The sequence below is a fragment of the Helianthus annuus genome, chromosome 16 (genome assembly GCF_002127325.2).
Source record: "Helianthus annuus cultivar XRQ/B chromosome 16, HanXRQr2.0-SUNRISE, whole genome shotgun sequence".
Classification (NCBI taxonomy): Eukaryota; Viridiplantae; Streptophyta; class Magnoliopsida; order Asterales; family Asteraceae; genus Helianthus; species Helianthus annuus.
The window spans coordinates 25772250-25793705 of record NC_035448.2 but is presented as its reverse complement, the minus strand read 5'-3'; the positions used below and the strand labels follow the sequence as shown (position 1 = coordinate 25793705).

The 21456-nt window shown below is 34.8% G+C and overlaps 1 long non-coding RNA gene across 1 annotated transcript; it reads right to left on the bottom strand.

The window, feature by feature from the left end:
* Positions 1-792: 792 nt before the first annotated feature.
* Positions 793-7404, bottom strand: LOC110916602. The gene is made up of 8 exons (XR_004883647.1): positions 7127-7404; positions 6940-7047; positions 6588-6630; positions 6249-6461; positions 4290-6094; positions 3791-4105; positions 2482-2810; positions 793-2375 (listed from the first exon to the last, which is right to left on the bottom strand). It is a non-coding gene; the product is annotated as an uncharacterized LOC110916602 (long non-coding RNA).
* Between the last annotated feature and the right edge of the window lie 14052 nt (positions 7405-21456).

The window sequence follows — 21456 nt, the reverse complement described above, 5'->3', positions numbered from 1 at the left end:
TCGTCTAAAAAGCGGGAGATGGAGCTGGCTCGATCTTAAGTTAGTACATTTAGTGATCAAATCAAGATAAAACATGGCTTCTTATGGGAGAACACCTTCGATGGAAAACTTAAGCCGCAAAAATGTGTCTTGGGCATCACATCTCCAGTAGCAACAAAAACTACCTATAATTCACATGAAGACACTTAAAATTTTTATTTCTAGCAATCATTGGCTTGAAAAAATTAAGCTCAAATGGCCATTTGAACCACCCACCATAAGGACTACATGGTTTCCAATAGCCTACAGGTAATAATATGGTTCCATAATCATAACTAACAAATTCAACATCTCTAAAATAAAAGAAATTGGGATGAAAGGTTTTAACAAGTCAACCCGGTTTGTTTTGACTTCCAACACATAATAAAAAGTGACATGTTTAAACTCAAAACCGTTTTTACCCATTACCCAACCCACCTGACCCCTATATCCTGTCTTCTCTGTAATAATATAGTTTAATAACCATAATTAATAAATTCAACATCTATAGAAGATGAAAATAAAAACCTTAAATAGTGACAAAAGGTGTTAGCAGGTCAACTTTCTCAGTTTTGACTTCCACACACATACTAAAAAGTGACATGTTTCAACTCAACTTGTTAACTGTACAGAAAAATGAAAGGAACTTCATTCGACCCATATATTTATCAAGAAGTTGACATAGAGAAGGCAGTTTGCCCAGTAAAGTTTATCAATAACTAAAGTTTATCAATAACTGGTGAATTGGTAAAATAAAAAATAAAGGGACAAATATTTTGCTACAAATATAAAAAAAGATACCATGAAGTAGAGAGTACAAACCTAAAGAAATATATAAAAATAAGGCATACATGTAGAAACTTTTCCAGATCAGAAGCCTAATCAAAACATGTGATACTCATGTTCTTGCTTACGATACCAGAGCCTCGAATTTCGACCTTGTGAGAGTGATATTCAATGCTTAGCACCAGATGCATCAGCTGTGATGAATGGTAGGTTGATATCGGTTTGAGTTAACCCATAAAAGTTTCAAAACAAAGCGTTTAAAATGGGTGAGAGATAAAATAACCATCAATAAACCTAACATGAAGGTTTAAACATTCCAAAACTTGCATAAATGAATAGAAGCAAATTAACATGCAAAATCTAAAATTATAACTGATGTAAAATATGTTTAGGAATAAAATGATGCGAAAACTACCTTAAGCTACAGAGTCTTGTACCCGCAACTCGCAACCCTGTATGAGTTCCTAGTTCCTGGCTCTTTGTAACAATAAAAAAAACTAAATACATAACATATAGGAAAGAAAGGTTTGCTAAAGCTAAAAGATGAAAGAAAAAACACATAATTTTATTTCTTCCTAAGTATCCTACGATTTAATTGTCTTCCCTCACAGAGCACGTTGTTTCTTTTAAAAAAGAATGTAGCGATATCAACGCCATGAGATTATCAAATCAATTGTACCATATTAAATTGGAATATGTTACATGTTCAGAACTTTATATGCATAAAAGTCTATCCCAAAAGCAAGAAGTGAAATTTCCTAAATACAACCCTACCATATAGAAAAGGGGTGAATATACTTGTGCAAACACCCATCCAATAAGCCACTCAATATTATCAAGCTCCAATTCAAAATTCAGTCGATACTCCCTAATCCGCTTCACATTCTGGTCATTCCCTCTGGACTCTTCTTTCCTGCTATATCAATATATCTATGGCAGTATTCAGCTCCAAAGTTCTGCATCTGATTCTAGCAACCTACTATTTCAAATCTGCAATATCTCGGACATTCGAACTTGTAACAAATTTAGAAATCATTAAACACATTCCAACTTATTTAAAACAAAAACATCGCAGGCAATAGTATAAAATCTCATACCAAGATCCACCTTTTCATTTAGAACTAAAACATTTTGTGATTTAGAAAGTAAGAAGTTTTACAATGACTTGTTTAGAAACATCAGGAAAAGAAATAAATACAAAAGGGAAGCATAAGAAACTTGTCGGAGTTCAATCAGAAAATAAAGAAATCCATTAAGAAGATTACATTGTCGTTGGTTCTTTTGGTTCAAATGGAGATGAGTTTTGTCGAAGAGGCGGATGTTTGCTGCAACTCAGATTCACTTCCATTTTGTTTTATGATATATTTTGACCGAACAGGGATATTCCCAGGGATATTCCCAGGGATATTCCCAGGGATATTCCCTCTCTCTTTATCTGACGCCAACTCTTCAATTGTGGTTCAACTGCATAAGAAGAGAAAGAGAGTTACACTTCTGTCTACCACAAGCTTGAAGGCTTTTCCTAAATTTTCACTTGCCACCAACTGCTGCAATCAAATCAAATTTCCCACCTGTAATATAAAGTAAAAACCACAATATGAATAAAAATAGATATGCAACTTGATACCATTTTTTGTAAAATATAAGGGTCTTTTTTTCAAACAAATTTCCAATTACCTGATCTTGCAGCTTGCACCAGCTCTATAGAGATATCGAACTGAGATGAACAATGCCTAACAACTTGCTCAAGATCAACTTTTCGGAACCATAGCCTTCAACATAAAAAACTTATAAATTAAAAAAGGATTGTTCAAAGATTGAAGATATAGATTACCGTTTTAGAGGCTTTTTTCGGTGCTTAGAACGCACACGACGACCATGAAAATACCTGTTGAATATTGACCAAACCTGAGATAGAGTGATGAACAAAACAGCGATAGATTCTAAGGTTTAAAGAAGCAGCTTATTAGGTCAAAATCCAATTAGAATCAAAATGCATGAATCAACTACAAAAAAAAAAAAAAAACGATTAAACAAAAATCAACAAACATTACCATCGGTCTTCAACATTATGGTTTCCGAATTTTAAAACCCCCCAAAATCCACACTACGATTGAAAAAAAAACATTAATATATCCTAAATGGAACTATAACAAATACAAAGACTGGATGAATTAGACAATAAGATGGATCGTATTTGTGGCTAAAAACTTACCGATTTAAGAATTCTTCGATTCACTAAGATACGACAGAGGATTGTGATTCAGAGTAATCTCAAAAGTGGAGGATTGTGGCTAAAAACTTACCGATTTAAGAATTCTTCGATTCATCAAATAAGAGGATTGAAGAAATCGATTGAAGAAGATGCAATGTGCGGTGTTATAGATCTAGGGTTTTTGATCAGATGGGAACTCATTTGTGGTTTAAGAGAAGATTGAGAGGATGTTTGTGTGGGATTTGGGAAATTATTTTGGGGCAAGAAAACGAAGAATACAAAGCGTGTATTCAATTTGCCGCTCAAAGGGAGAATTGGAGAAACAATCAGATGCCATGTGTCAAGTACATGTGTAAGAACATGCCATGTGGACTAAGTTTGTTTTGCTTTATTATAATTTTTAGATATAGATTATAGATTATAGATACACTAGAGTAAAGACAAACTGTTGCATTTCAACTTCATCTCTATGAATATGTGGCTGTATCAGATATTGAAAGAAAATAAAATAATGAAATGCGGAGTTTACACATGAAGTATACACTGGAGTAAAGACAAACTGTTGCATTTCAACTTCATCTCTATGAATATGTGGCTTTAACAGGTGAAAATACCCTGTGAATTAAACTAAATGATCAAAATAATTTAATAAAATGAATAAGACACTATAAACGAATACATATGAACCTATCACGTGAACATAGATATACATATCCAAATACCCCCAAATCTCATATCAGTTATCGAATTATAAAGAGATATTAAAATCACCTAAATAAACGAATCTGAGCGAATTGTCCACAATAACATTCCTCACAACTTCTTCCGAAAAAAATCATACCTGATTAAGGATTTGATGAGACATCTTTGGGTGTCAAGGACATCTTTGGGTGTCAAGGGCATCAAGGTCATACCTAATAAAATTGATAGTGGATTAACAAAATACATAGAACAAATGGTGTTGTTAGACGTCTAACCTGACTCGGAGTACCAGAGACATTACTGACAAAATGGGGTCCGTGGAACCAACCTCTGTCATCTTCCACTCCAACACAACGTGTTACCCAGTGACTCAACTCATACCACCTTCGAGTTAAACCAATTAGCACAAGTAAGCAACATGGGCCGAAACATGTACCTTCATATTTTAAGTGTATGTAGCAAACCAATTAGCCCATGATGATAAAAGTATTATCAATTAGCCATTGTGAAACCCCACACAAGAAGAAAAAACTCACACCACACGAAAACGAAACACGAACTAATGTACCATGTGGATTCAGAAATCATACATCGTTGGAGGGCCCTTCTGTAATTACCAGAATCACCATCGGAGCCCTGGCCACCATCTCTGGAGACGTCACTGACAATATTCGTCTTAGATATTATTTATATATAACAAAGATGGGAAAATGGGCAGGTTAGGCATGTTTGCTAAGGTTAAGAAAGAATCACTATCACATTGAGGTGTAACTTTTTCACACAAGTCCTAGTCCTGTGTGTTTGACTTAAAATGCCAACCCTTTTAACTCATTAATAACCCGCCAACCCATTTACACCCTTTTAAGTCGTTTTTTAAACGGATTACATGATTTTAATTTTGTTCCGGTTAAGATTGACGTTTTTTACACTAATAAAAAAAGAGCTATAATACAAAAAAAATAATGAAAAGTAGCATACAAATCATATGAAATTACTGAGACCAATACAAAATTCATTAAACCTTACGAAGTCAGGTGAACAAATTAATGTTAAATAAATGTTGCAACCTATCAAAAAATTCTAAGTTCTTTAAAAACACAACACTTGAAAGCAGAAGCATGCTTCAGTTCTTCCCAGATCCAATTATTGACTTATGACTGTCAATCACAAAATCCACATTCAAGGATTTCATGAAGCATGTAGAACATAAGAAATTGAACTAAAGCAACCAATATTTCTACCCGTAAAACATAATCCTAGTTTTATCGGATGTCCCCGAAGGGACGCTAATCAAAACTGACCTCAGCCATTTAAAGCAAGCAACCTCAATTCTTTTTTTTAATAATCGCACTTCATGCTTATGTTTGATTCTAGATTTTACTAATGTGTTATGTAATTAGTAAATTTTAGGACATAATGAATATAAAACCTTTTCCGCTACAACAATTTAAATTTTCTCCACATTAGTAGACGCTTTATAACTATATCATACATAGGATAAAGTGGCAGATTGGAGCTTTTTGAGGGTTCAATGCATTCTCTCAACCACACCATTACCCACCAAGTGTTTAACAAAATGTTCAGAATTATATTTGCAAGGAATACATAATTTATAATGGTTTTCAGTTTTGCCTTTTTAGTTATGTATGTGCTTGAGATGTTTAAAGGGCCTAAAGTGTTAAGGTTGGAGGTTTGAAAGATTCAAAGACCAATAAATTCTTGAATAAGGTATGCTCACAATGAACTGATTCTCTATACATTACTTGTATTTTTTTGCAAAATGTTATGTCGAAACATGCAGCATAATATCTCTATATTTGCAAGGAACACATTCATAATGGTTTTCAGTTTTGCCTTTTTAGTTATGTATGTGCTTGAGATGTTTAAAAAAGGGCCTAAAGTGTTAGGTTGGAGGTTTGAAAGACTCAAAGACCAATAAATTCTTGAATAAGGTATGCTCACAATGAACCGATTCTCTATACATTACTTGTATTTTTTGCAAAATGTTATGTCGAAACATGCAGCATAATTTCTCTATACAGGCACTAAAATGGCATTCGAAACTGAATTTAAACCAAAATACTTAGGCCAAAATGCTTACAAAGGCAAGAATTTTTTTTAAATAAATAGAAAGCCATATGCATATGATAGGATTATAGAAACAGAAACTGGTTCATCAAAAAAAGCACGGACAAGAATAATAGAGAATAAATATAGACGTGGATGACCTGAAGCGCGATGGTTGAGGTTGGAAACCTTAACGGAGTTGAGGGTTGTGGTCGAAAACCTTATCGGCAGGTCAAACTACCATCTCCACTCGTTTTCACTGCATCCAAACCTACACCGCCGTCATCGAAACAGTCGCATCCAAACCTACACGCCATCGTCGAAACAGTCCACAAAGAAGGCTGGATGAGAGAATGAGTTAAACAACTTGTTGGACACAATTACAAACCCTAACATCATAAAACCATCAACTAAACAATCAAACAACTAAAACAAAAAAAAACACATCTAATTAAGCTACCTTATGAAGCTGATTATAACTAACATCACCACAATGCTTCGACCAAAATCCACTCAGAGAAACTGCTCCATACGACGTTGTTCGACAATCAACAGCTAATTCCGGCATCGTTTTCCTCAATCTCTTATCGATTTCTCCATGAATCAATCCCGATTCCAATCCAAACACAATCCTCAATCGTAATCTCACAAAAACCTAATAATCTTATTGAATCTGATTAAAAAAGCAAAAAGAAAAACGAAACAATACAGAATCAGGTTTAGATCGTCGTTACAGATGATCGATTGAGTTGAGATGATAATATTAACGAATCAGAGGGGGTGAATTGTGTATGCATACCTGATGATCTTTCGCAAAATTGGCAGAGAAAATACATATGAACCTGGAACCAATCAACAATGTGTTAACATAAAGATCTCAATCTAAAAAATTAACCTGGACAAAGTGTATTAATGAAAATAACAGATTGACAATCATGGGAAACAAAATCAGAAATTAGCACCAGTGATATACATTTAGAACCATATTACTAACATTGCCCGCTAATTCGCCGGAATTATCGGCTCAATCTCCATTTGATTCGTTGATTAAACAAACCCTAACATCTCAAATTTAACAAAATCAACATCCTAACCTAATATTAAACAAACATATTTCAAAATTAAAACGAAAATCAAGAGAACAATCTTACTATAATATATTAGGCAGCCCAATAATCGTGAGGCTCCATTCAATTCAAACAGATTGTTTTGGTCAGAAAAACCGGTAGAGAATCCATCAACAGGATGGTTACAAGGATCTGTAAGAAAAAAAGCACTAATCATAATCGGATGAAAGTAAATCGAGTTTAGAACCCTAGAATTGAAAGAAATAGAGACGTCTGAGTTGTTTTTTCTGAAGTAAGAGATTTGCTTGAGAAGGAAACGCAATGGATGGAAGGTTCTAAAGAGAGATTGATAAACACAGGCCCCTCTTAGGGTTTTTACAACCGGATCGTGAGATGAAAAGACAGAGGGCTTGTGGTGGTCGCAGGTATAAAGAAGATGGCCACAGATGCGGTAGATATGAAGGCGGCCATGGATGCTTGAGAGGGAGACGTCATTAGGGTTTGTGATATGAAGACGTATGAAAGTGTGAAGGAAAAGAGCGAAGGCATAGGCTTGTGTGTTTTTAGCGCTCAAATTTTCTAAAGATGGAGTAAGAGGATGACAGGTGGCAAGTAGTGGTTTAAGCAAATGTGATGTGGCATAAGTTGGTTTTGCTTTATTAGAAGTAATAGATATGGTACTAAAATTAAAGATAAAAATACGCTTGATTTTACGGTGAAATTTTTATAAAAAAAATAATGTCGTATAAAAAAGTTATGAACGCTTAAAAAATGAGGGTGAAATATGCATGTGCCTTGCATGTGGAGAGAGAAACTCCATAAATAAGATTTTCCCAAGATACCCTTGCACTCCTCCTTTCTCCTACACTTTCATCTTAACTATTGATTTGAAAAATGAATGGTTAAGATTCCTTCTCATCCTACTTAGGAAAAATAAACTTTTTATTTTATCTTACCCATATATATATATATATATATATATATATATATATATATACTAGTAGGGTGCCCTCGCGATGCAGCGGGGGCGACACTTCGCATTGCGGCACTTGTTTCTGATAGTTTTCTTATTCGTATAATATTTATGATAACATTATTGTTGTGGATGTATGTCATAAGTGTTACACATCTATAAAAGTTTTGTTTTTTTATAAAAATTAATAATCAAAAGACAAAAAATATTGTTTTTTTATAAAATTTAATAATCAAAAGACAAAAAATAAAAGATAAGTTGTTTTAATTGTAAAGTATGTTTATTTTATTGGTTAAATTATAAAGTATAATTTTATTCTTTAAAGTTCATAACTTTTTCTAAATATACACATAGTACTCATACAATAAACTTTAAGTTTAAATTTTTTGTTTATATAAAAATAGAAAATAGTATTTGACTCGTAAGTACGTTTTAAAGCTTTAACTTAAATTGTTAAATTTCGGTTTTTTACAGATATACAAAATTTATATTTTTATGAACTTCAATAGCTATTTTTATAAAAAAAAAAATAGGATGTTAAGAGTTTATATCTTTATTAACTTTAATTGTTAAATGTCGTTTTTATATATAAAAAAATTTATATTTTTAAAAAATTTTAAAAACATTTTTTTTAAAAATAGGGTGTCAAGAGTTTATATCTTTATTAAATTTATATCATAATAAGTTCAGTTTTTTAGTTTAGCTTTAAAGTTAATAACTGCAATATTTTATAATTTCAGCTTAACTATATCTAACTGCAATATCTATTTATAGCAATTTTAGGATATTAACTTAAATAAGTTTGGTTGACTTGTAAATTTAGGATATTAACATTATTTTGAACTTTATTTATTTGGTCAATAACTGCATTATATTAACACCAAAAATAAAGTTCAAATATAAAATAAACTTTATTCATAGGTCTGGGTCAAACATAACAACTGAAAATGAAAAAAAAAACATAAAAACACTTGGTAGATTTCATATTAGATTGCATGAAATCTGTTCCGCTTCTGAATTGACACTCAGGGTATTTTTAATCGGGTTTTCTGGTTTGTGCTTGAATCAGCAGTATCTTTTAATTCATCTTCTTTGTCATTGTCCTTAGAATCGTCTAAATTAATAACCTCACTCCATTTCCATTCAGAGAGTATCTTGGATCTCTTTCTTTTAGTCTCAAACCTCCGATCCTTAAAAAAACAAAAATTGAATACAAAAGTTAAAAAAAGATTAAACAAACCTTAAAATTACCTCTTCACTAAATTCACATTGAAGATTAGACTTGTATGGACTAAACATTGCACCATAAGAAATAATATCAATACTTTTATCACCATCATCCTACAATAAAACACACAAATAATAACATAACGAACATGTGAATGTGAAAGATATACGCAAAAATAATACTTAAGAACCAACAAAATTCAATACCTTAGAAGCTTGTTCGAGAAATGGGTTGTTTAAATTGGCATGTTCATCATGCAAGTGAATCTGAAAAATCAAATAAGTTAACATTCACATAAAAGTAAATAAAAAAACAATTATTCACTGCTGCGATATAACAGAACTGAACTTAGAATTTTTAATCCCGCATGCTTAGTTTTTCGCAACAATTAAATTCAGAACTGACTCCATTTTTAAGTTTGTTTAGCAATAAATATAGGGGTATCCTACTATGTATTTATAGTAGTAACTATAAAAGTGCATTAGAGTTTAATTTTAGATTTGCCACCCCTTTATTTAGAAAGTTTGTTGTGGTTAGTTTTAAGTTTTTATAAGATATATCTAAGTATAGATATTAGGCAGTTTTAATAAAATAAAATATGACACATAATATCTTCATTTTATGTATGTTACGGTACTTTTAATTCTTTTTGTTTTTGTTTGCACAGATGAAGCTCATCTTTGTAGATTAGGCACATTAGATCACAATTATTAATTACTTGTACATTAAAGCATTATCGGCTTGTACCTTTTAATCAGTGCGTTGATATTGAACAAGACAACTACCGAAACGTCAAAAAAATGTGTAGGTCGTCATGCTATGTTTGGATTTTTTTAAACAATATAGTTTATAAGATATGTCAAGAATACATACAAAAATTATAAGTATGTTGTGGAGCGGTGAATTGTAACTAATTATCTATAATTTTGTTAAAACCTTAGGGTTTGAAGTGTAAAAAGTTTAAGGGCTAAAAAATAAATAGTGTTTAAAACACCAAACTACCCTCATATTAGGGGTTTTTCTATAAATAAAAGAGAGAGAAGTTCTTATTTTTTGGATATCTTAAAATAACCCTCCCTCATGCATTATAATACAGTATATATATATATATATATATATATATATATATAGGGGACCGCTAAAATGAAAACCACCTCCAGTTGTAAGTTGTAAGAACCATGAGAACTTTTTGATCCGAGGCGAGTTAGACCAAATTTTTTTTTCATAAACGTAGATGTGTGTAATATAAACACATTTGTAAAAAAAAATCAAAAAAAAAAAATGTAAAAGTTTTGAGCACCACAAGTTTTTTTGAATTTTTTTTTTTACAAATTTGTTTATAATACACGTATCTACGTTTACCAAAAAAATTTTGGTCCAACTCGCACCGTACGGTGTAGTTCTCATGGTTCTTACAACTGGAGGTGGTTTTCATTTTAGCGGTCCCCTATATATATATATATATATATATATATATATATATATATAGGTAGAGGATGCTGTAAAAAAAGCCTAAAATGTGAGAAGGGTAAGAAAGAATCTCAGCCATTAGATCTTTTGATCTAATGGTTGAGATCAATAGGGACCAAATTGTAAAATATTTTCATTAATTCGGTCTGATTTGAAATATCTAGGGGCAATATAGTCTTTTAAACCCACTAGAAATTAGGTAATGCACATGTAACTTCTCCCTTTTTTTTTAAACGTCAATAACTTTTTATACGTAACTTTTTAAAAAAATAAATTACACCATAATAACGAGTTTTTTTTATCTTTAATATGAGTACCAAATTGCTATACTTATATAGAGAAAAAAAAATATGTTCGATCAAATGTTTAGTCAATGAATGATGTTATATACTTCCTGAATGGTGTTATACACTTGCTGAATGGTTTATACACTTACTGAATGGTGTTATATAATTGTTGAATGGTGTTATATACTTGCTGAATTGTGTTATATACTTATTGAATGGTGTTATATACTTGCTGAATGCTGAATGGTGTTATATACTTGCTGAACGGTGTTATATACTTGCTGAATGGTGTTATATACTTCCTATAATTAAGGTGGCGGTTATGGGAAGTTTTTAATTAATTGAATTAACGATAAAATTACTTGTTTACCCTTTTCAATTAATTTAGATCTAATGGCTGAGATTCTTTCTTACCTTTCTCACACTTTTGGTCTTTTTTACAATAAGCTTATCCTATATATATATATATATATATATATATATATATATATATATATATATATATATATATAGGGGAAGGTTCATTTGAGAAGAAAATTTAATTGAGAAGAAAAAGAACAAAGAGTAATTTTGTAAAACATTAAATAGTTTTTCACTTATTTCATTTATTATCATTTTTGACTAATTAATTAGTCATAAAGACTATTATCCTCCACACTAACTTTTTTTGTCACACCCCGACCACGTAAAACAACAAAACGTGGCGGAAACATCGGGGAGTGTTGTAACAGAATCATTGTTTCACAACCATGGATCAAATAGTTTTGTTTTATTGAATTATTAGACTCAATGTTTTGGTACAACTCAGATAAATACAAATAATTGTTTCTCAGTTTTAAAGTCGCTAAGGCACGAGTCCATCCTATATGAGTGTGCACCCTAGCAATCGACATCATTCAACAATACCTGAAACATATGTGAAAACAAAGTCAGCAAAGAAATGTTGGCGAGTATATAGGTTTTATGAGAGTATCGGATTCATGGCTAGTTTATATGTTGCAGTACCTCGTTAGACTACAAGAGTCAAAATACAAGCCTCGTTTTGAAAAGTGTAATTGCAACATAAATAACCAACTCAAATCAAATTGGTTATAGTTTGTTATAAAATCTCGTAGCCATGATTCTTAACCCAAAACATTTAGTTAAATCAATTTGTAAAACATCTCGTGTAAATTTGTTAACAAAACTCGTATGGTTTATATTTCAAAAAAAAAAAAACCTTGTTGTGTGACATCGTTTTAAAATCGTTTCCCAAGTGAACTAAATAATGACACAAAATGTAATATGATAAGAGCATTTATATATAAGATATACCAGCGGCATATCTACCATGCTTTTATCATGCTACACCTGTCCCATTATCTAATCACATCCCAAAACCAATCGTTTAACCAAATCGTTTATCTCGTTTAAATTGTTTCAAATCGTGTAACTCATCCCAAAATCGTTTAACTCGTTTTAATAGTGAAACTACTTTTGGTCGCCTCGCTAATAACATTCAAACCTTTGTGACTCGCCAATCTCGCATTAACTAACCACCAAAGGGTAAGTTAACAACCTCGCATTAACTAACCACCAAAGGGTAAGTTAACAATTACAGATTCGGTCGCTACCCACCTAACCCACACATAACCATGGGTGCAGTCTGATAACGGGATTTGTCAGATCCTATGGTACCATAACCTAATACTGGTCGGTTTGGCCAAAATTAATGAATGTTATTCGTTATGTAATTTCAAACAACAAGTTTGTTCACTTTATCAAAATCGTTATTAATTTAATATAAACCATTTCAATCGTTTTCAAAAACCATCGTTAAAACATTGAAATCATTTAACACATATGGATCACCCCAAAACAATTGAAAACAGTAAAATAGGGGAACTATGTACTCGCCTGAGAATGCTTAGCGGTCTTTGAACAACAACCAAGCAAAGCTAGAGGGAGCACGGAATCAATCGGCAACCTAATAACTATATAAATAAACCGGACCTAAGTCAGAGGATCGGATAGGATGAGGTCTTGTAAACCAAAATGAGTTATAGGAACCCACATGACATGGTTTAACAATGCCTACATACTAGATTGAAACCTACCTAAGTGCTTTCGACCCGTTACGACCCGTTTAGGTAGCTTACGCTACTTTAACGCGTCGTGCGCGCAAACGCGCGTTCGAGACGTCTAACTAGTCCTATGACAAGTATTATATGCCTAAACATGTTTAAATAAGTTGCATAATCAGTTAAGTGACAAAAGTTTAGGTTACATATGCTTAAAGTCCAATTATGCATGAAAAGGGCATTTTGGTAATTTACCTAAGGCATATAATCTACCTATCATATAACTACTTAAACTCGGTGACCATAAGGTATAACCTCGGAAGGTTATTCCCTATACAACTATGGTCACTAAACATGCTTGGTCGGATCCTAAAGATCGACCAAACGGGTCGAGTTCGAAAGTCTAAGCGGTGGTTTAGACCGCTTGACTTACGACTCTAAACAAGCACTAAACTAAAAGTGACGAGCTAAACATGTTAAAACATGCTTAACTAAGTTAGAAAACAGGTTTTGATATCAAAACAAAGTGTTTTGATACCTATAGTAGTTTGGTTGCAAAATACGCTTAAATGCGCATTTTGACCGAAACTACGACTCGTCACTACGCCTAGTCAACGTGGTAATCAGTGGGCATAGTCAGTAAGGACTATAACCAACGTGATTACGCTCACGTTGCGAAGTTCAAACGAACTTCTCGTTGACTAACTCGTGGTCAAAGCTGAAAGTCAAGCTATATTTGACTTTCAAACTAGAAAAACGATAAAAAGAATGAAAGAATGCTCACAAAAGGTCCTTGCTATCTTTTCTACAAGAAAACAAACTCCAAAATCAGATGAGAATGCTCCCAAAGCAGATTATAGAGAAGAGAAGGAGTGAATGAGCAAAGAACAAGTGAAAGGGGTGGGCTATATATAGTTTTCGTAAAACCGTTAAGATCATTTCTTGGAGAAGAGGGAATGATCTAGGCCATACACTTGCTATAGACTGATTGGGGGACTTGGAGAACACACAAACCAGCCCATAGCATGAAAAACCACCCATCAAAACCATCAAAAACGAGCAAAATGACCAGATTCAATGCTTCTGTCTAACAGGCTCACGCGCCCCGCGTAAGAATATGGCTTGGGCTTACGCTGGCCGCCTGGCCATGTTTGGCAGATTGTCAAATTTGGCCCCTGCAGCTTAGAAACATGCGTTTCGGCCCATTTTTGACACGTTTAAGCCCCGTTAACCTCATTTCAAGGCTCTAAAATGAAGTTAAAGTATTGAGAACTCAAAACATGCTCAAAAATATCTCGGATGTCGGTTCGTTTGGTCGTACGGTTGCGTTGTTCGGTTAATTACGACGGAAGTCGTAGCAAACGCAAAAACGATCCAAATTGAGCGACGAATGGAATTTTATCATGACAATCACTAAAATGTAATATTTTAATGATTACATAAATTTTTGGATGTCCGGATATATTCAGAACGTAAGATATGCGCGAAAGTGCAAACTTGTGCACTTTTTGACGTTTTTAGTCCCTGAATGACCAATAAGTTTATTTTTGCACACCAAACACCTTAAAACCTATTTCTAAGCTATGTAAAGGATATTTAGGGCATGTTTAACTTAAGATAAAGTTCCGGAATGTTCGTTACAGTACGAATCGGCATACTTTCGCAGTTTGTCGAAATTAGTCCCTGTAAGCGAATAAACTTGATTTCGACACACCAAACCCTCCAAAACTTATTTCTAAGTTATGTAAAGGTTATTAAGGTATGTTAAGCCTATGTCACTATTCCAGAGTGTTTGTCGCGCTAAACTGATTACGCTTACGCATCAGTTAGCGTATAACTTTCCAGAAAGCGATTTAGAGCTTGAAATCGAACGAGAATTGATATGTGTAAATGATACACATATTTATACAAATCCCAAGTATGAAATACAATTTCATTGATTTGGTATTTTTTTGATGGCCGTGGAGGCACAGATGTCACAGTCTCCCCTACTTCAGGAAATTTCGTCCCGAAATTTTAACTAGAGGAAACTTGTGAGAACAATTGCTGATGTTTCGCCTTCATTTGGTCCTCACGTTCCCAAGTAAATTTTGGGCCACGCTTAGATTCCCTAGCGAATCTTGACCAAACGAATCCATTTGGGGATGATAAGCAGTGCTTAGATTTAGTTGGGTTCCCATAGCAGATTGCATGGCCTTCTAAAAATGAGATCACGATCAGATATGATGTCCAAGGGAACACCATGTAGAGATACAGTCTCATCGACATAAATCTTTGCAAGTTTATCAGCAGATAGATCTTCGCGAGTCGGAATAAAATGAGCTGTCTTCGTTAATCGATCGATAACAACTCATATAACATCGTGACCTTTAGATGTACGCGGAAATTTAGTGATGAGATCCATAACAACGTTCTCCCACTTCCAAACCGGTATCTCTGGTTGTATAAGCAAACCAGAAGGTCGTTGATGTTCAGCCTTGACTTTGAGACAAGTTAGGCATTTCGAAACATGAAGTCGAAAAGATAAGACAGCACCAGTTAGGGTTATGAACTTCTAGTAACTTTAATAACATTATGCTTGCAATGTAAGAGGGACACTTATATACAAGTATATGAAGCGTCATTGGTGCGTCCACCGTACCTCCATTACATTGTTCACGTTCCGTCATTGTTGTCACTATCGGTTCTTACACATGATAAATCTTACTGTGGTTTCTGTGTACTGAATTTCATAATTATGTATGCATCCATAATTACGCGATTCCTTGCATAGTCCACACAGTGCATTCTATAATGTGTAGGGGAAAACCTAATAAACAAACCGGTGATGAGTGTGAGCAGACCACCATAGAGTCCTTTAGATCAATAAATGATCTTTTAAAACAGACCACCAAGGAGTCTTTTCAGTTATATCATCACATGTCATTCCTAACCAGATTTGAATTAATCTTTTTACTAGACCACCCAAAGGGTCTCTTTTTCAAATTAAGGAATGGTACTATAAAATCCAAGGGTCTTAACTACCACGTAGAAGCCCATTAAGGATTTAAGGTAGTACCTTTGGATATCCTACTATGAATCCCTCATATGAAGATATGGAAGGTTCTATGAGGATTTGGATGACGAATAACTCGGATTACATAAAAACATAAAAGAAACACATAATCACATAATCGCATAATTGTTGAACTTGACCTTTAATTTGTTATCTTTGGACACGAATATTTAAAGCATACCAGGAATCCAATCCGTGGATTTCATTTGACACTTTAAACATCTTCAAAAATCTAACTATGAAGATAGAGAGATCTTGATAGGAATTCGTCTTGTCCTTATTGAATTGTAATGTACGTATTAAAGGGTACAAAGAATCCAATCAAGGGTTCTGATTTAAGCAATGATCATCCACAAGGATCTAATTGCAAAGATAATAAGATCCTATATGGATTTCAAAATTCGAATAGCAGGGTACGCTTCGAAACCTTGCACTAGACGTGCTTAAGTCGACACACGAGGTAGAATCCTCATGAAGTTGAGGTGCTAGCTATGCCAAGGCGACATAGGAAGCAGAATTTGGAGGTTGGGTATAAGATCGAAAAAGTAATACCCTTAGTTATCTAACCAAGGATTTAAAGTGATTACTCAAAATGTCACTTGTATTCGGTACTTCGTTTCTTGAAACGAGTACTTAGAATTTTTGAGGAAATCATGAGCGATCACATGAATGGAAGAACTACAAGAGTAGTTTGTAAAGAACATAGTTCTTTGGTGTAGGTATTATAGGGGTATGCCATACACAAATGTAACTACACTTGTACATCAGAATTGTGAACAACGATTTATTTATAAACCAAACACGTTGTTTCAGAGTTCAACAAAAGAAACAAAAGCATAAGTTTCCAATTATTTCAAGCAGCAGCTTCTTCTAATCAGCCCAATGCTCATCCGTGGGTCAGATTTGCATTGACAAACTTTGGGTATCCGTCCTTGAAATGACTCGTCTCGTCATAGAAGTAGCAAGTTCCAGGAGGAAAACGAGCTTGTGCTGGATTTGCTTGAAGTTGAACAGGGTTCTGAATAGTTTGGTTTAACATAGCGACTGAACGACAGTCTCTTGCCAAATGACTAACAAGTCCACACTTGAAGCATATTTGGCATTTGACACTAGCATGGTGTTTTAGGTTACACTGATGGCACAAAGGGGCTGTTCCTTTATATGGTGCTCAAGCAACAGTAGGACCTGCAACAGCTTTGTTTTGGATAACAAAACGGCACATGTTAACCAAATGTCCCCATCGCCCGCAGTGGGTACATTTGAAACAAGGTGCTTGATTCGGATGATGGACATTGCATTGATTGCAGAAAGGAGCAGTTCCCAAGTACCGCTTCTTGGCTGGTGGTGTTGCCACCTGACCAGGTCCTGCTTGATTTGGTGCAACGGCTGGAGGATTCTTTGAGGTCTTACGCTTCTTTGACCTTTTCGAAGGCTTGGCTTTTGCTTCCTTTGATGCTTCTCGGGTGGTTTCATCCTGGAGACGAGACATGGCAACAACTAATTCAGCAGTCTTCAGGATTACTTCGCCTATTCGCTGGGCAACTTTAGTAGCCTGTTCGGACATCTGAGCGTCGTTGCGATGAAGTGACATTGTAGAGGAAATGGGAGACATAGGAAGAAATGAATGAAATGCTATCGGGTGTATCAAAACAGAATGACAACGCATAAAAATTGCGATCATTTGTTTGTTACCTAAGGCAAACAAATAAGACGGCGACCAATCAAAGTAAATAGGTCATATTAATGTATCACCGAAGACATGCTCGCCTATAAGTGAATACTCACCCCAAGAGTTCCCAGGTAAGAGTGACTGGTCCGATACTGCGGATTTGTACGAACACTCTAGCCTTAGACAGAAAACTCAGGGTACAGGCATTCACTCTTCCAGTTTGCACGTGTTCACATTATTTAGACCCAAACTTTGACGAGATTTTGAAAACTCAGAAGGCATAAAGCCAAAGATGAATCAAACTGGAAGGGTTCAAAACCATATAACAGAAGGTTCAAAACCTAGTAATCAATCATCCTAGAACAGATGATTAATTTTTGAAGCAGATTTGAAATTTATGTTCTTATTGTGGTTGTCACCTAAGGATAGGTGACGGTATTGTTTTAAAATCTAAACACAAGAATCTTGTGTTAGGGTCCTAGGAAGGTTATAGACTAGGTCAAAGCATTACTAATAACCTAATTCCCTATAACCATGAGCTCTGATACCAACTTTTCTGTCACACCCCGACCACGTAAAACAACAAAACGTGGCGGAAACATCGGGGAGTGTTGTAACAGAATCATTGTTTCACAACCATGGATCAAATAGTTTTGTTTTATTGAATTATTAAACTCACTGTTTTGGTACAATTCGGATAAATACTGTCACACCCTCAAATTACCACTTAGGGAGTGTCCCTGTTAGGCGTGTGACCACTAGTAATGAGCCACCAATTACATTGAATCCATAAGTTTAAAATAAAGTTTCGTCATTTAATAGTAATAAAATCCAAACATAAGTAATTCAAAAACCACAAGTTCAGCGGAAGCGTTAACGTTACATAATGTAAATATTTTCCAAACATCCATAGTAAATAAATGTTTGATAAATAAACCCATCAATGCAACCGTGACCACTCACGCCCTCCAGCCAGCAAGTTCCTGTTCCCAAGTACCTAACGACCTGCGAGCATGTAACAAGTGTATCAGACAAAGCTGGCGAGTTCACAGTTTTAGAAAAACGTTTGTTACCAGTTGTATGTATAACCGTTCAATAACCAATGCAAGTAATGTAGTTAATATCTCATTTCCGAACAATGACGGCTCCTGAAATACACGACTGCCCTTCCCACGTACTCCTATCTAGTACTGGGCCAGACTGGGTCATTAGTTCACCTCCGTCCTCTACAGGCACGGGGTGAGGGTGCCAAACCTAAGTAGCGCTACTAACTAATACCCGATGAGGGACTTACAAAAGATGATAGGTGAGAATATTAACCAATATACTCGTTTTTACCCAAAGACTCATCCCCCCCCCATGGGATACCCACTGACTGTCCCCAACCACTGGGACGCATGCTCGGATGTAGTGAACTCACCTTCGGTTTGCTCGGTTAGACTAAATGCTTGCTCACAGTTGGTCAATCGGATCCTATTAGGATTACGAGTGATAATCAGTTTCACGTGTACATAGATCACAATCTTTCGTGCACATTGAGCAAGTAGTCATAAGTGTACTATCACATAAGTTGTAGCAAGTATTCACTCCAATACATTTCCATATTGTATATTCATGCTATATACCTGTTCTGTTTACCCTAAACAATTAACCCGTCGCACACAAGAGAGTGTAAACAGTTTGTCATGCAATCTAGCCATTACTCAGTTGTTTTACCCGGCCCGACTACCCCAGGCCCATTGCCTTCGTGCGGCCCAACTCGCCTATGGCCCCAATAATGCTAACCCGTGAAAGAAACCCAAACAACTAGCTAGACCCCATGTTTGTGCGAGGGCCTTTACCCGTGCTGCCTACTCACATCAACTCATTGTTTGTGCGGCCCACATGAGGTGCCCTTTAATTTTCATATGTTTGGCCCAAAGTTTACATGATCATATTTATAATGTGTGGTTCTGGAGATCATTTATCATTTACCCCTACATATTCAAACAATAACATAAATATATCCATCCTGATTTTGACCACAGTTTACAACCATCATCTTTTATAAATCCAATCCTCATGCATCAACCAATAGGTCATGATCGTGTGTTTTAATCCCTAACAATGTACGTAATATTTACTATTGTCTAATAAATTTCCCAACCCCACAACAAGTCATACAAGACCCCAAATAGCATGCATATTATCGTTTGAAACCTTCAGCCCAACAGTATCTCTATATCACAATTTATAGTGCTAACACATAACTTGCCATAATCATTAAAATCACAGAAAGGTTCTTATCGAAATGTTGCTATCCTATTAACACATTACAGTTCAATAAGGTTCTTATAGTGGTGCGCGATGGCCCGCACCGGTGTTCCGCCAACCGATTTGCAGCCCGCATCGAACCCGCGAAACTCTTGCATCAGTTTCATCATACAGTTTATTATCGAGAACTACCGTTATTCGCACACGTATATCACAGATTCGTTATACCGCTTACATATGCATGAAATCCTATGGATCATAATCGTATGCGACTAAATTGAGTAATTGAAAAACTAACGAGTATGACGTTACTAACCGCAATACGATGCTAGAAGGATAACTCGAATGAGAGAGGAGAAGGATTTGGTTGAAAGAGCAATGCTTGGAGAATGCTTGCTGCCGTCGCTCATATAAAGGAAAATAGGGTTTTTGAAATATGAGATCATGTGCCTATCCTATGTATATAATATGTATGGCAGGTTACTAAACACCTAAAGGGCCGATTATATTAGTTAACACACAAGTGGGTCGGTGGGTATGGTTTGGGCCGAAATCAAATGGGGATACACAAGGTGTGCATGGGCTCCACATGATGGTTTAATCAATAACACTATGGTTTAATTAATTATATTATTATGTATACGTAAATAATATACGTTTGGGGTAATTCCACCCTTGGCCGATAATGGGCTCAATCCCATTTACTTGAGCTGCCAGAACCAATGATAAGACTGTCGACACAAAGTTTGGGTCGCTAGTGTCTAATTCAAGTAATGCACAATGAAAGAAATAATGAGGATTTAGAATCGCTAAATTAATCGACACTAACCTTGAAAGTTGGAGTTGTCACAAATACAAATAATTGTTTCTCAGTTTTAAACATATGTGAAAACAAAGGCACGAGTCCATCCTATATGAGTGTGCACCCTAGCAATCGACATCATTCAACAATACCTGAAACATATGTGAAAACAAAGTCAGCAAAGAAATGCTGGCGAGTATATAGGTTTTATGAGAGTATCGGATTCATGGCTAGTTTATATGTTGCAGTACCTCGTTAGACTACAAGAGTCAAAATACAAGCCTCGTTTTGAAAAGTGTAATTGCAACATAAATAACCAACTCAAATCAAATTGGTTATAGTTTGTTATAAAATCTCGTAGCCATGATTCTTAACCCAAAACATTTAGTTAAATCAATTTGTAAAACATCTCGTGTAAATTTGTTAACAAAACTCGTATGGTTTATATTTAAAAAAAACCTCGTTGTGTGACATCGTTTTAAAATCGTTTCCCAAGTGAACTAAATAATGACACAAAATGTAATATGATAAGAGCATTTATATATAAGATGTACCAGCGGCGTATCTACCATGCTTTTATCATGCTACACCTGTCCCATTATCTAATCACATCCCAAAACCAATCGTTTAACCAAATCGTTTATCTCGTTTAAATTGTTTCAAATCGTGTAACTCATCCCAAAATCGTTTAACTCGTTTTAATAGTGAAACTACTTTTGGTCGCCTCGCTAATAACATTCAAACCTTTGTGACTCGCCAATCTCGCATTAACTAACCATCAAAGGGTAAGTTAACAACCTCGCA